The 13,699-nt window shown below is 42.4% G+C and overlaps 1 long non-coding RNA gene across 1 annotated transcript; it reads right to left on the minus strand.

Moving 5' to 3' along the window:
• Window positions 1-1,488: 1,488 nt before the first annotated feature.
• LOC116661436 lies at window positions 1,489-11,637 on the minus strand. The gene is made up of 2 exons (XR_004317299.1): window positions 11,339-11,637; window positions 1,489-2,337 (listed from the first exon to the last, which is right to left on the minus strand). It is a non-coding gene; the product is annotated as an uncharacterized LOC116661436 (long non-coding RNA).
• Between the last annotated feature and the right edge of the window lie 2,062 nt (window positions 11,638-13,699).

A 13,699-nucleotide genomic window follows, 5' to 3' on the forward strand; every position in this document is an offset into this window, starting at 1 on the left:
ATCTCAGATGTTCCAGCGCCAGCCAAGCTCCCAGGTGATCGCATATGCTTGAGTGAGCGCAGTTGCACAACATGGAGCAGAGAAAACACCCAGCTTAGCCCAGGCAACCCATATCATGAGAAATAACAAATGATTGTCATTTTAAGCCATGGAGTTTTGAGGCAATTTGTTATGCAGCAGTAGGTAACTGAAATATTATGATTTAACGAAAGTCTTTCTCTTCCATTTTTTTTTGGGGGGGGAGGTCATTCAGTTTTTATTTTTTTATTTTTAGTGGAAGTGCTAAAGACTGAACCCTAGACCTTGTACATGCTAGGCACATACTCTACCACTGAGCTATACCTTCCCCACTCTTCCACTTTAATTCTTGTTGATTTCGTTCTTTTCGAGTTTTCACAGTTGTATTCTACAGAGATTTCTCATGAGTCTTAACTTTAACATCACTTCCTTGGCTATTTGTGGTACACTGAAGAGTTTTATGTCAGTCAACCTGCTTGCTAATATTCATATGCTGAAATACTGAAGCAAATTTTTTTAAATGCTCTGAAGAGAAACACCTGGAGAGCTTTATAAAAATGGATTCTCCATCCTCCTCTCCACTCCCTCACCATGACGGATAAGGCATCAGTATCCAGCTGCTCCCATAACAGTGTACAAGTTAATTAAATAATCTCAACAGGAAAGCTGTTTCAATAACTCAATTAAGCATTTCCTGAATTTTGATTAAAGGAAAATCAGTATGTCAAACCCTGTGTATAAGGACACAAAAACTATCAAACTATAACCCTTACCCTTGAAAACTTTAGAATCTGGTTACCAAAAAAAAACTCATGTCAATATGATTATGAATATGCTAGTATGACTTAACATTCAGTCAACCTGCTCTCCAAGTTGCACAATTCTAGGGGGCACCATTCACATAGAAAATAACGTGAACGGTGTCTCCTTGGAGCTGTTTAACAGATTGCACTGGAGATACAAAACTCAGTTATTGTTACATATCAATTATGTCTCAATAAAATGTGGGGAGGGGAGGGAATGCCCCCTTCACCTGTGGAGGGCCATCCCTACCCCAACCCCATGCATTCAGTCCCTGAGTTATTGTCTCCAGGCTGGATAACCAGAGGACCACATCCTTCTGGCCACAGTGACTGGCTCAGGGATGAACCTGTGATGCAGTCTGAGCCAAGGAGACACAAATGTCTAAACTTTTGCTGGAACTGTAGGAAAGATACTCTCCTTTGTCCAACTGGATTTAGAGCTCAGAATGCAAACTTAGAGCTATTAACAACCATTGTGTCACCTAACAGGGAAACCCTGTCTTAGAAGAAAACAATGTACTCAGGAAAAAGAACTGGGAGCTGTCAAGAGAAATTGGACCCTGATAGTATCAACTGAACATCTCTTCCAAGACACACTGAAAGCTAGTTTCTGTTATGAACTTTTCAATTCTATGAGCCAAAACACACCATTCACAGGCACACACACTCAGAGAAAAACATATACCTTTTATTATTTAAGTTGGATTTTCTGTTACTTATAACACATTTTTTCTTAGAAGCGTGTTTTTCACCAATAAAATGAGGATGGTACTTGCTATCGGGAGTTGGTGGGGTCTGAGTATTTTGGAAAGCATAGAGCCTATTCACACGTAAAGCGTTATTCCTACTAACTTCCTCTTTTCTGCCCCTGCCTGAGTTCCTTGCATACTAATACTCTGAAACATAAAACATAATATAATACCAAAAGAACATTTTCATTACTAGATATGCCTATTCTGTGTTCAGAGGACTTCTGATCCCATCTGTTCCACAGTATTTTTCATATTATAGAATTCTTTGAAACCAGATCAGCAAAGTTCTGTTTCAATGAACCGTTTGTTCCCCAGGCCACGAAAATAGCTTCTGCAAATAAGATTCTATGTTAAAAATGATGTTTGTGAAAATGTTTTACCTATGATATATGCCAACGTCCCTTGGAAATGAAATTGCCTAGTAAATTTGTTGTTGACGTTTAGTAAATTTTCATTACTGCTAATTAGTTAAAGTCGGAGTTCCTTCTGGCTTCTTGATCTTGGGATGTGCTGCTCAGAAAAGACAGAGTCATGTGGGCAACCAACAATGAGAGCCCTTTGGTCTTTATTCAAACAGCAGATTTTCTTGTCTATAATCAACTGCTCATTTTACTTCTGTAATTCTCCTTTTCCTTCATTTCTGCTTCTCCTTCCTTTTCATGACTCTTAATCCAGCTTTGAAATATGATTCTTTGATTTGATCCATCTGCAGTATTTATTCCTCAAAGCCATTATCAATGCCTTTGCCGAAATTCATCTGATGCCTGTGAACATTAGAAGACAGACGTTAGAAGACAGGGAGATGTCAGAGGACAGGGAGATAAAAAATTAGCAAACAGAAACAATATTTTGGTATGTGAATTCTATCTCAATAAATCTGTTTCTTAAAAAGGAAAAAAAAGAAAAGCAATGAATTAATACTGACTCAGCTCCCTAAAGAACTGACACAGAGTCACATACTGCTCCTCCCCAGAAACAGTGTCCAGGGTTCATTAGCATGAAAGATGGTGACATCCTTCCCTTGGTATCCAAATAAAACGCAGCAAACTCTCTTTCAAGTGCTACAAGTGAGGCGCATGGAATCACAGTGAACTGATAAAGACATTTTATCTACCAGCATTTAAATGTGCCCTTTAAAGACTAAAATCAATTCCAATGTCCCTATTTCTACTCTGGTAGTACATATGTGTACATATAGCCAACCAACCATTAAGAAAGGAGCTTTGCATCTTTCCACGTAATCCAAAATGATGGCAAATTATGATGTGGTAATCAAATCAAAACCTTACAAAAGAAAATATATATGGACTGGATATATTCAGGAGCTACCTTCTTTTTAAATTTTATTTTCCATTAGTTATGTTTTATCCCACTTTGCCGGTGTATTCTCTTTGTAATTTATTCTCTAGCTAGGCTGAACTTACTGCTACTTAGAATGGCAGATGCGACAGCAAAAAGATGATGTCACCCTTTAGCCAAATTGCACTATTATTACAGAACTGCTTGTACTCTCATTCATTTATCTCTGCCGACATCGCTCCCCGGGAAGGTTTTCCGGGCAGATGTGAGCTCCCCGGGCAACAAAAGTGGTGGAGAATGCACATTCATTTTAAAATCCTGAGAGGTAGAATTTAGTAAATCTTGACATTTTAGAAATATATTCTGAATAAAGGAGACATCTAATGGCCTCAAACCTGTTCTGATCGAAAACCTCAAAGACTCTTGAGCATAAAACAACCCCCAAATTTATTCTCATTACAGAAATATTTTCATCTAAAAAGCATGTTTTGACCCACAAAATTATCATGCAGACTAGTCTCTTTTGTAAGTAAATGCATATATGCTAAGAATTGACTTTACACTTTAGTTGTCATTTGATTTGGAGTTGGGTGAAAATTAGTAAAAGATAAATAGGCAGGTTTCCATTAAGTGCACAAAAACAACTTCAAAATATAATGCAGACATTAGACATAAAGGAAGGAATTGTGAATCGGGAAAGCAAGTAATGAGAGAAATGGTATAAAAGAAAAAGCAACCCTGGAAATGAGTGTGAAAAGAGAGAGGAAAACTCAGGTTCATTTCAGGGATGCTTTCCCCCATACCACTCTTCCTCCTTTCTTCCCTGGTTCTGAGGAGCAGTAGGTAACTTTTTAAAATATATTTTCTCTTTTGTTTTATCTTATTATAATATAACCTATGCATATACCTGAAATTCCAATAGTACACAAATGTATACAAAGAGAAGGAAATCTCTCTCCCACTCCTGGCCCCAGCTCCTGAGTACCTGCCTCTCCCTCACCTCCTTCCTGAATGTCTTTATTTTTGTGTGTGTACCATGGACCCCTCAGCTATCTGATGAACCTGTGGACACCCCTCTCAGAATAATATTTGAAAATATGTACTTCCTATCAAAAAAAAAATGAGAGAGAAAAAAATAAAATATGTAAAATGAAGAACAGAGGATTACAAAGGGAACCAATTACAAGGAAATACGGTTCGACCATGACATCCTTAGGAATCCACGGACTCCAGGCTAAGAGCCTTTGCTCTTAGAGTTCCCATGCATGTGCAGTCATACATATGTGCCTATCTATCCTTTCCCACAAATGGCAGCGTGCCTTCTGGAGTGGGTGCTGCTGGAGCTCTGCCCAGATCCCCTGTACAGCCAGGGCCTCCATGCCCCAAGGGCTGTGAGTGTTGGCAGCTGATGGTTCACAGTTGCCCCTTCCACAGAGTCTCCTTCACCCCACCCCCGACCCTGTGGCACACCAATGCAGGGGTACAAATTGTGGGATCGCTCTCTGGTGCAATGCCCACTCCAGTGCTCCATACGGGATCAGGCTAAAGTTGACGTCCACAGCCTTAGTCTTTTTTTTTTTTTTTTTTTAATTACTTTATTTTGGCAGGGGTGGGGGAGGTAATTAGGTTTATTTTCTTTTAGAGGAGGTACATGGAGATTGAACCCAGGACCTTGTGCATGCTAAGCATGCGCTCTACCACTTGAGCTATACCCTCCCCCTGCTTAGCTTTTTCCCCTGCCCTACCCCAACCCCCTTTCCCCTTCTCCTGGGAGCCATCCCCCCTAAAAGCACAAAAATCCCTGTTTCAGTCTTTGCTTTCAGAAACCCCTACTCAAGTCACTTACCTACCATCCCTTTACCTTGGCTTTTCCATTTATTGATTTCTTGGAAGAGATTCCATATCTGTACATAAGGATCTGTCGCATTCCCTTAACAGCCACAAACTAATCCATTAAATGGATTTACCATAATTAATTTAGCACACTTCCAGCACAGTCATTTCCAATAGTTCCTCTCTGGGAACTTAAAAATCTAATTTTTACACACTTAAATGTAATTACTGGCTTACCACATTTTAAGCACAGACGGTCCCCGATTTAGGATTTTTCGACTTCACAGTAGTGCAAAAGAGATACACCATTCAGTAGAAACCATACTTGGAGTTTCGAATTTTGATCTTTTCTTGGGCTAGCGGTACATGGCCAGATACTCTCTCCTGATGCTGGGCTGCAAGCTCAGTACCCAGCCAGCCACCTGAGCCCAAGGGTAAACAATCAACACACTTACAACATTCTCTGCCCACGCAACCACTCTGTTTTCCACTTTCAGTACAGTATTCCGTACATTACATGAAATATTCAATGCTTTACAATAAAATAGTTCAGAAGATTTTGCCCATCAGCAAGCTAATGTAAGTGTTCTGAGCACGTTTAAGGGAGGCTTGGCTAAGCTGTGATGTTCCATAGATTAGGTGTTTTGTTTTTGTAGGTTAGGTGTTTTAAATGCATTTTCAACAAATGATATCTTCAATTTATGATGGGTTCATGAGGATGAAACCCTATCGTAAGTTGAGGAAGCTCTTTTAATAGTTGCTGAGGAGCCTTTCTTCAACTCCGTTAGCTACAAAACTTTAGAACCTTGCTATCTTTTTGGACTAAAGCTTTGTTCTCAAAGCAATTTATATTTAAATTTGACAAACTGTAAGGACTCAGCAGGCTCCTAGCCCTTGCACCAATCAGTCCCCACAGCGCCAGCGTCTGTAGCACCAGATCAAGGAGCAATCTCCATTCTAAACAGAACAACTAGGACCTGCAAATGCTTCCCTTGGACCCGAGAATCGTTGGGCCTCACCACATGCCTCACCGCCAGCAAGAGGAGTAGGTGCTCCCTGAAGTCTGGTAGGAAGGCCCTGGATCTCAAGCCCTCACACACCACTCCCATCCAGGAATATTCCTTCCCAAGGACAGAACAGCCTAAACCCCTAGGGGTAAGAGAGGCGTTTCCTCTCTGCTTCTCCAATTGAAAGGTGGTTCGCCCCCCAGGGTAGTACTTGAGAGCGATTATTTGAGGCTGACCCTCACCCATTGAAGAGCCTTCCTGTATGTTTTCCCACAGTGTAAGTTCCACTTCCCCGGCACCAAAACCAGAACTCACTTTTCCTGCCTAGCAGCTGCTCACAGTGTGCATCATAATAAACCAAGAATACAGCAACACAAGGAAGCACATGCTGCTCAAAACGCTCTTTCTGGTCAGAATGGAAGGAGTGGCTGAGAGCCCTGGAGATCCCCAGCCTGGGAGTGGCAGCAGGGTCTCCGCTGGATTCATTTAGCAGGGTATATTCTGTTGCTCACATCTAAGAATTAAGACTGATCATTTACTTCACACTTTCTCTTTTCTCTTTCCCTCATAGGCTCCCCACTCCTCCAACCATAAAGAGATCCTTGATTTCACTCAAAATCAGAGAAATGCAAAACAAATCAAGAGAAATATTGTTTTCTACCTACCAGACTGGCAAAGATTAAAAAGTTAAATGAACTACATTGGTGGGAACACAAGAAAATGTACTGCCGGTGGGAGAATAAACCAGTACAATCCTTACAAAGAGAACTGGGCTATGAACTATCAACTATGAAACACAAAACCCTTGACCCAGCAATTTCACTAACAGGGATTTATCTTATAGATCAGAGGTGAGCAAACTTTTTTCTTTAAAGGACCAGGTAGTAAACAGTTTAGGCATCCAGGCCAGATATCACTGCTCCAGTTACTCAACCGTGCTGTTGTAGCTTTCATGCTTAAGGAAAGACCTTAAAGAAGCAGGTGGGCAGGGCTGTGTTCCAACAACACTTAGTTTACAAAAACAAATGGCACATCATGGGGGAGGGTATAGCTCAGCAGCAGAGTGCATGCCTAGCATGCATGAGGCCCTGGGTGCAATCCTCTGTACCTCCATCAAATAAGTAAATCTAATTACCCCCTCCCCCCACCAAAAAAATAAATAAATAAAAAAGAGGCACCTCGAATTTGGCCCGCAGGCTGTAGACCCGCTAACCCCTCTAGGTACCCTTGAATAAAAAACAAAAACATGTATACTGTACTCTTCACAACAATAGCCTAAGAATGGAAACTACTTTGATGTCCATCAAGAGAGGACTGGATAAGTAAATTACAACACATCCATTCAATAGAACACTTGCAGCCACTAAAAAGAAGGGGACAGTTCTATGAGCACTGATAAGGATTAATATCCAAAATTTATCAAATTTTTAAAAAGCAAGGTGAAGAGCAGGGTAGAATATACTTCCATGTTTTATAAAAAGTTTAGATAAATATATATATATATATTTGCTTAGCTAAGCATAGCACATAACTGATGGACACAAAAGAGACTGGAAAGGGGAATTGGGTGGCTGGGAGATAGGAGCCTTAGGGAGACTTTTTTCACCATATGCCCTTTTATACCCTTTGGATTTTATACCATGTGCTTTACCAATGAAGAACAAATATATATGATTTAGTTTTTTTTAATGCATCTGTTTTTTTAGTATTTAGTTTTGAATCACCAAGTACAAACAGGGAAACAAAGCAGGGCTCCAGACAGCAGATGTAGCTATTTCCAAAGTCCCCTCTCGTGCCCAGAGGCTGCAAGTCGCCCATCAAAGAGCATCACATCAGGGATCAGGAGACCTGGCTCCAAGTCCGACCTCTGTTACTGACTCTCTGTGCTGTGCTGGACCAGTCACCTCGTGTCTCTGATCATCCCTTTCTTCTTCTGTAAAATGGAGGCAGTAGTGCTATTGAGCTATGGGATATAAAATAGTATCACTGTTATTGGAGAAATCTCTTAATGTCTCTGGGCCTCTTTCTTGATCCGCAAAATTTGAAAGGGGACAAAATGAGCCTTTAACTCTCAGATACATTACATTCCTTTAATAAACAAAGTTGTCATTTACAAGAATTCAGGCAGAATTGTGAACTTGGCAAGCCAGTGAGGATCTCTTTTTACTTATCTCAAAAGAGTGACTTCTAAGTCCAAAAAGAAAATAAGAAATATGTTTGCACTTACAGATCCAGTCCAACCTGGAGATGGGAAAGGGCTGCCTTCTTCTAAGGACACCACCTCTCCCTTCCTTGGCCCAGCCCACCCAGCAGTTGTCAGCCAGGCAACTTCTTTTTTTTTTTTTTTTTTTTTTTTTGAGCTGCCACTAGGTACAGAACAAGCTCTACTGGAAAAAAATTCAGAAATGTCACTTCGATGGATATATTCATAATGTCAAACAGTAGACCCATGAGGGCTGGCAGGACAAAGAAATGGAGGGATCGTGGTCTAGGGGGCCAAACAGGGAGGGCTCCCTGCCCCATCCTGACTTCCAGCCTCTGCTAAGAGCTATCATTTGTATTGTTTCAGGAACTCCAGGCAGATGACAGAGTGATGACAAGGAAGAGCAGCATCGTGCTATCTTCCTATTTCTGAGAATTTCTGGTTATTGTTAAACAAATGTTTGGAGACGTTAAACTGACAGGAAAGAGTACTCGTGTAGTGTTACAAGGTGGCAAACATTATGAAATCTTTTCAGAAAAGTTCAACTGGATGAGAGGGTGCTGATGTGAAAACCAACAGCACTCAGCACCATCTCAGCTAGTGGAAAACCCCTTCCCTTCCTTCTGCATTTCCGTGGGCTTGGGAGCAACGACCCAGCCACTCTGAAAAGAATGTTGCAAAGACTCTTCGTGTCCTTGGCTTCAAAGAACATTTTACTCTTGAATAAACCACGTTCACCCTCTCAAGCTTAGAACCAAGGCAGCCAATCAAATCTAAGACATTTCAGCAAGTCACAGCCTCTCCCTGGACATGCAGAGAGCCTGGTGTGGATACTCCCCCAGGTTATGGGCTGAGACAAGGGAGCTGGACGTGGGCCTTAAGGCAACAGAGGGAAATGGGGGTGGGCTTTCAAGTGGGAACTATAGAAGTGCACTTTCTCTGTGAGAAGTGGGAGGAAGACACAGGACATAAAGGTTTGGTAAAAATTGTGGTGGACTATGGGGCAAGTAGAAATAGGATGGAAAAGAGAAAGGGAAGAAAAATAGAAAGAGTGAATTCAATGTAAGAACTTGCCATGTACCTACTCTGTGGGCTGCCGACTAAAGAAAGCTTCTTAGTCAGGGGGGACTTTGTGCTGGAGAAGAACCGGCAAGCCCTGACTGGGGGGTGGGGGTGCTGAGGAAGACCATTCAGGATCGGCCTGAATGGTGAGTCCCCTTCATTCCCTCACCAGTCCCAGTCCTTCCCCAAGCTCCCCAGAAAGAGCCATTGTCATAAATTAGGTTTAGTCTTTCAGCCTGTGTTTTGCTATACATACGTGCATCTATAAACAGCGGATACCATTGTTTGTGTGGTTTTTGCTCATCATTGGAAACAATGGTAGCATCCAGTATACATCTTTCTGCAACTTGTTTTTTTTTTTAAAAAAAAAAACGTATAATTTCCTGATATATGTTGATCTAGTTTATTCATTTGAACCCCTCCATATCATCCCACCATATGAACGTACCATGCTTATTTATGCACTTCCCTATGACAAACAAGTAGCTATGTTGTCAAACCCACGTTCGTGTGCCCGATGCATAGTGAGGCCAAACGAACCAAATCATGAGAGTTCGGAGCAGAGAAAGTTTATAAAAGCCAAGCAAGGAGAACGGGCGTCTCCTGCTCCAAAGACCTGAACTCCCCAGTGGCTTCCGGGCAAGGGTTTTTAGAGACAGTGTGAGGGCAGAGGGTAGAAGGATGCTTGGTCAGCTTGTGGACCTTCTTCTGATCGTTCGGTGGTGAGGTAACAGGGTGATATTTCCAGAATCTCAACCTTCCAGTTCCACCCAGGCTGGGATCTCCATGCTTGTGGTCAGCATGCAGTCACCATCCTACACCTGCGGGGTGGGGGTCCTAATCTCTCCTGAACAACTCAAAGATACGCATCAGATTTTTATCTGTATCCCTTCAGGAGGAACCAGGAGTCCTGCGACTTCAGCCCTAATCATCAACAGCTGGAGTCTGCTCTCTGGAACCAGAGACAGGCCCAGGAGACTAAAGGCACTTTTCTCCTACAAACAAGAAATGGGGGACACGGAGAAGTTTTTCTCCCTGAGAAGGCCCCACAGGGTTCTGCTCAGTTTCTGTTCCCCTTTTCTTATATACTCCTCCATCCTGAGGGGAACAGAGGCAGGACAAGAAAGGGAATGAAGATTTGGATACAGAGGTTAATCACAAACTCTGCAGAGAAGCTCAGTTGTAGGGGGAACACCCAGTTTTCCTTCTGCGTTTCTCCTTTACTCTCCACGACTACCACACTCACACTTCTGATGCCACACATGTAGGGGTTTCCTGACAACCAGCAAATTCTCTATGACACCAGATGGATGCCCTACAATTCAACTCAGTTTGGACACTATCTACCTGGAGAAAGCTTCAGATGCCACAGGTTAAAGGCTCAGCCCCACAAGATTGCAACCCCCCCCCATGCCAAACACAAGTAATGGATCCCCAGATCCCCACAACATCTGTCTGACTTGGCTACACATTAGGGGTTCCCACAACCTCCTCCTCCTTGGATTCAAGTACTTGCAAGAACAGCTCACCAAACTCAGAAACACTCATGTTTACCAGTGTATTAAAGGATATGATAAAGGATACAGATGAACAGCCTGATGAAAAGTTACACAGGGTGAGGTCTGGAAGGGTCCTGAGCACAAGAGTTGGGGTGCCTTACCCTCCTGGTATGTGGTTGTATTTACCCACCTAGGAGCTCCCCAATCCCCACACTCTTGGGGTTTGTAAGGTCTCCTCACGTAGGCATGGTCAATCATTAACTCCATTTCCAGCCCATCTCCCATCTCTGAAGAATGGGGGTGGGGCTGAAAATTCCAAGCTTTAATCAGGATTGGTCTTTCCGGTGACTAGTCCCCTGCCACCCCACCTCTGTCCAGGAGCCTCATTAGAAAAAATTTCAAGGGTTTCAAGAGCCCTGTGTCAGGAATTGAGATAAATTCTACAAAGGACCAGTTTCTAATTAATTCTTTGGGGGTAGGGGTTGCTGGGGGAGGCAATTAGGTTTATTTTTAGAGGCAGTACTGGGGATTGAACCACAGACCTCTTCCACTTGAGCTATACCCTCCCTGACACCAGGACCAGTTTCTAGAAAGTCTAAGAATATTTCATCACATGGTCCAATAAAACCTAACACAATAGAAGAAGCTCTCCTCAGGCTTGTTTTAAGCATTCTGTGTCAGGCAAGGTCCCCTTGCCCCCCAAAACAGAAACAGGTAGTACATTCCAATTAGGAAAATTGGAAGAGGCTTTACTAACAGAGGGATTAATTCCAAAGGGGTGTGTGGGTATAGGGGAGCCATGAGAAACAGCAGCAATTGTGCCACCACCATCCCCAAAGAGGTAAGGGGAAGGACAGCTTACCTAAAGCTAGAGATGTCACTGCTAGATTGCACGATGCTCAAAAGCCAACACTCAAGTATTGGTTGGAAAGAAAAGGTTGCTTTACTCAGGAGGCCGGCAACCTGGTGAGATGGCGAACTTGTGTCCAAAGACCAATTTCGAAGACTCTGCTGGACCATGGAAGTTTTTAAAAGGAGAATCACTTGGGGAGGGGTCAGAACGTTGGTCATCTTCCACTGTGTTTAGACTTTCTTCTGATTGGTTGATGGTGAACTAAGAGGATGGTGTTCCAGGAGTCTTGTGCTCAACCTGAAGTCACCATCCTCCACTTGGGTGGGGCTCTTAGTTCCTGCAGAAGAACTCAAAGGTTACACCTCTCAAGGAGGAACCAGGGCCCTGCCCCATTGTTGCACTATTGCTTATGGACAGCTCCTTCTTTGTTTCTGCATCCCCTCCCTTCCCTTATTAGCCACTGTTGAATCTGCCCTTTGGAACTCAAGGAAGGTCAAGGAGGCTGAATGAAGCCTACTTCCTACAAACAAGAAAAAGGGAACACAGAAAGGACTTGTACCCAGAAGGGCCCCACAGGGCCCTGCTTTGTTTCAGAAAGAAAAAAAGTAGTAGACAGTGGGCCACCCAGAAGAGAGCAGTGACCTTCTGCTGAGGGACACAGAAGCCCCTGGCAACCTCACAGGAAGAAATCAGGAAGATAAATGCCCTGACCCCACGTTCCTCTCTCCCTCCTTCCCACCTCCTGCAGAAACCCAGAGAACATAGGTGCCTTTGATGTTATTCACTCAGGACAGCCTCACAGGACAGAGAAGGGAATGGAGAAAGGTGGAGAACAGATCTAGATGGCACAGTGAAGAAATCCAACCCCTTTGCCCAGCCAGACAACTTTGGCTTCACCCCAGGTGTAGGCAAGACAGATAATTCAATAAAAATTTATAAGGAATTTTGAAACATTTTTCTTCTTCCTGAATGTGAGTTTAAATCATGAGCTGCTAAGCCAAAAGCTCCACTCTAAACTCTACAAAGCATAGACCACAGTATACCAACCCAATAAAATGCCATTTAATAAAGATCAGAAATGTTGAATAACTCACAGTTCCTTGTAAACCCAAGTGCCCTACTATAAACACGCAAATGTTACAGATGACTTCTTGAGATTATATAGGCATCATAAGAACAAGAAAAGTGAAAGAATAATAATAGGGACAGACACATAGTTCATGGAACGTTTCTTCTGTTTTCCATCTTTCACCTCTGCCAAGGAGAAAGATAATTGGACAGAAAATAGTAGAACAAGCATTCGGATGAGAAACCTAAAAATCCAAACTGGTGGAGAGACTCTAAGAGAGTACCTGGATTCACTACATCAGCGCAAACCTCTGACAAACTACATCCCAGCTTACTCCTGGAAGAACTTGGGGATAAAACGAGCTGCTGTTTTGTTATCGCAAAAGAATCTTAGAAACCGGGGCAGAGATGGACGACACAATTCTCAGACAGGTTGTCAAACATCACTTTGAACATAGAGAGAGGAATGTGGAGCACGTAAACATGCCTAGGAATCAGGAAGGACAAGTCAGGATTTAATGAATTCACAGCACTTCCCTCCTGGCCCATACTCTGCCAGACTAGTAAGTCAGAGAAAGCTGTCGACACCTGCTTCAGCATTTGAGCTCTGCATTTGACAGAGACCTTCACCTGGTGAACAAGATGGAAGAAGGTAGCCTAGATGATCACAAAGACAGATGCTAACGATGAATTGGTGTCAGCCTGGAATCTGTAATGCCATGGGATTCTGTCTTAAACCTTTTTCTGCTCTTCGAGTAAATAGCTGAGTATACAGCAGGTTTCCTTCTCCTCTTCTTTGATGGCTGGAGAGGTAACCAAATATATTGAATGGCAGAGTGAGGATCCAAAGGCCATAAAAAAAGTTTAACAATAAAAATCTTTATTAAAAAAGAAAAAAATTTTCTATTGGAATAAATGTAAAACCCTACACTTGCATTTTTTAATGCATAAGAACAGAATCAGAAAAACATGACCAGGCTTCCAATTAAACACGATGGGTTTTCTCTCTTGTTTTTTATTTCTTCACTCTTCTAAAATCTACCAAAATGACAGTAGACAATTTTTTAAATAAAAGTACAAATCACAAGAACAAAGAGAATGAGAGAGGAGAAATAGAAGACAAGAGATGTGGGCAATCATTTGAAAGATGGAAAGCAAATAGTAACTCATTCAGCAGAACCCACCACCAGAGTGCCTGCTAAGATAGATACCAATGAGAATGAAGCCTGTTCACCTCTAAGAACCCTGTAAAGGCTGAGGACCAGGAGGTCTAGTGCTGCAGAAGAGAGTGGTGACACAGAG

Source organism: Camelus ferus, chromosome 3 (genome assembly GCF_009834535.1).
Source record: "Camelus ferus isolate YT-003-E chromosome 3, BCGSAC_Cfer_1.0, whole genome shotgun sequence".
Classification (NCBI taxonomy): Eukaryota; Metazoa; Chordata; class Mammalia; order Artiodactyla; family Camelidae; genus Camelus; species Camelus ferus.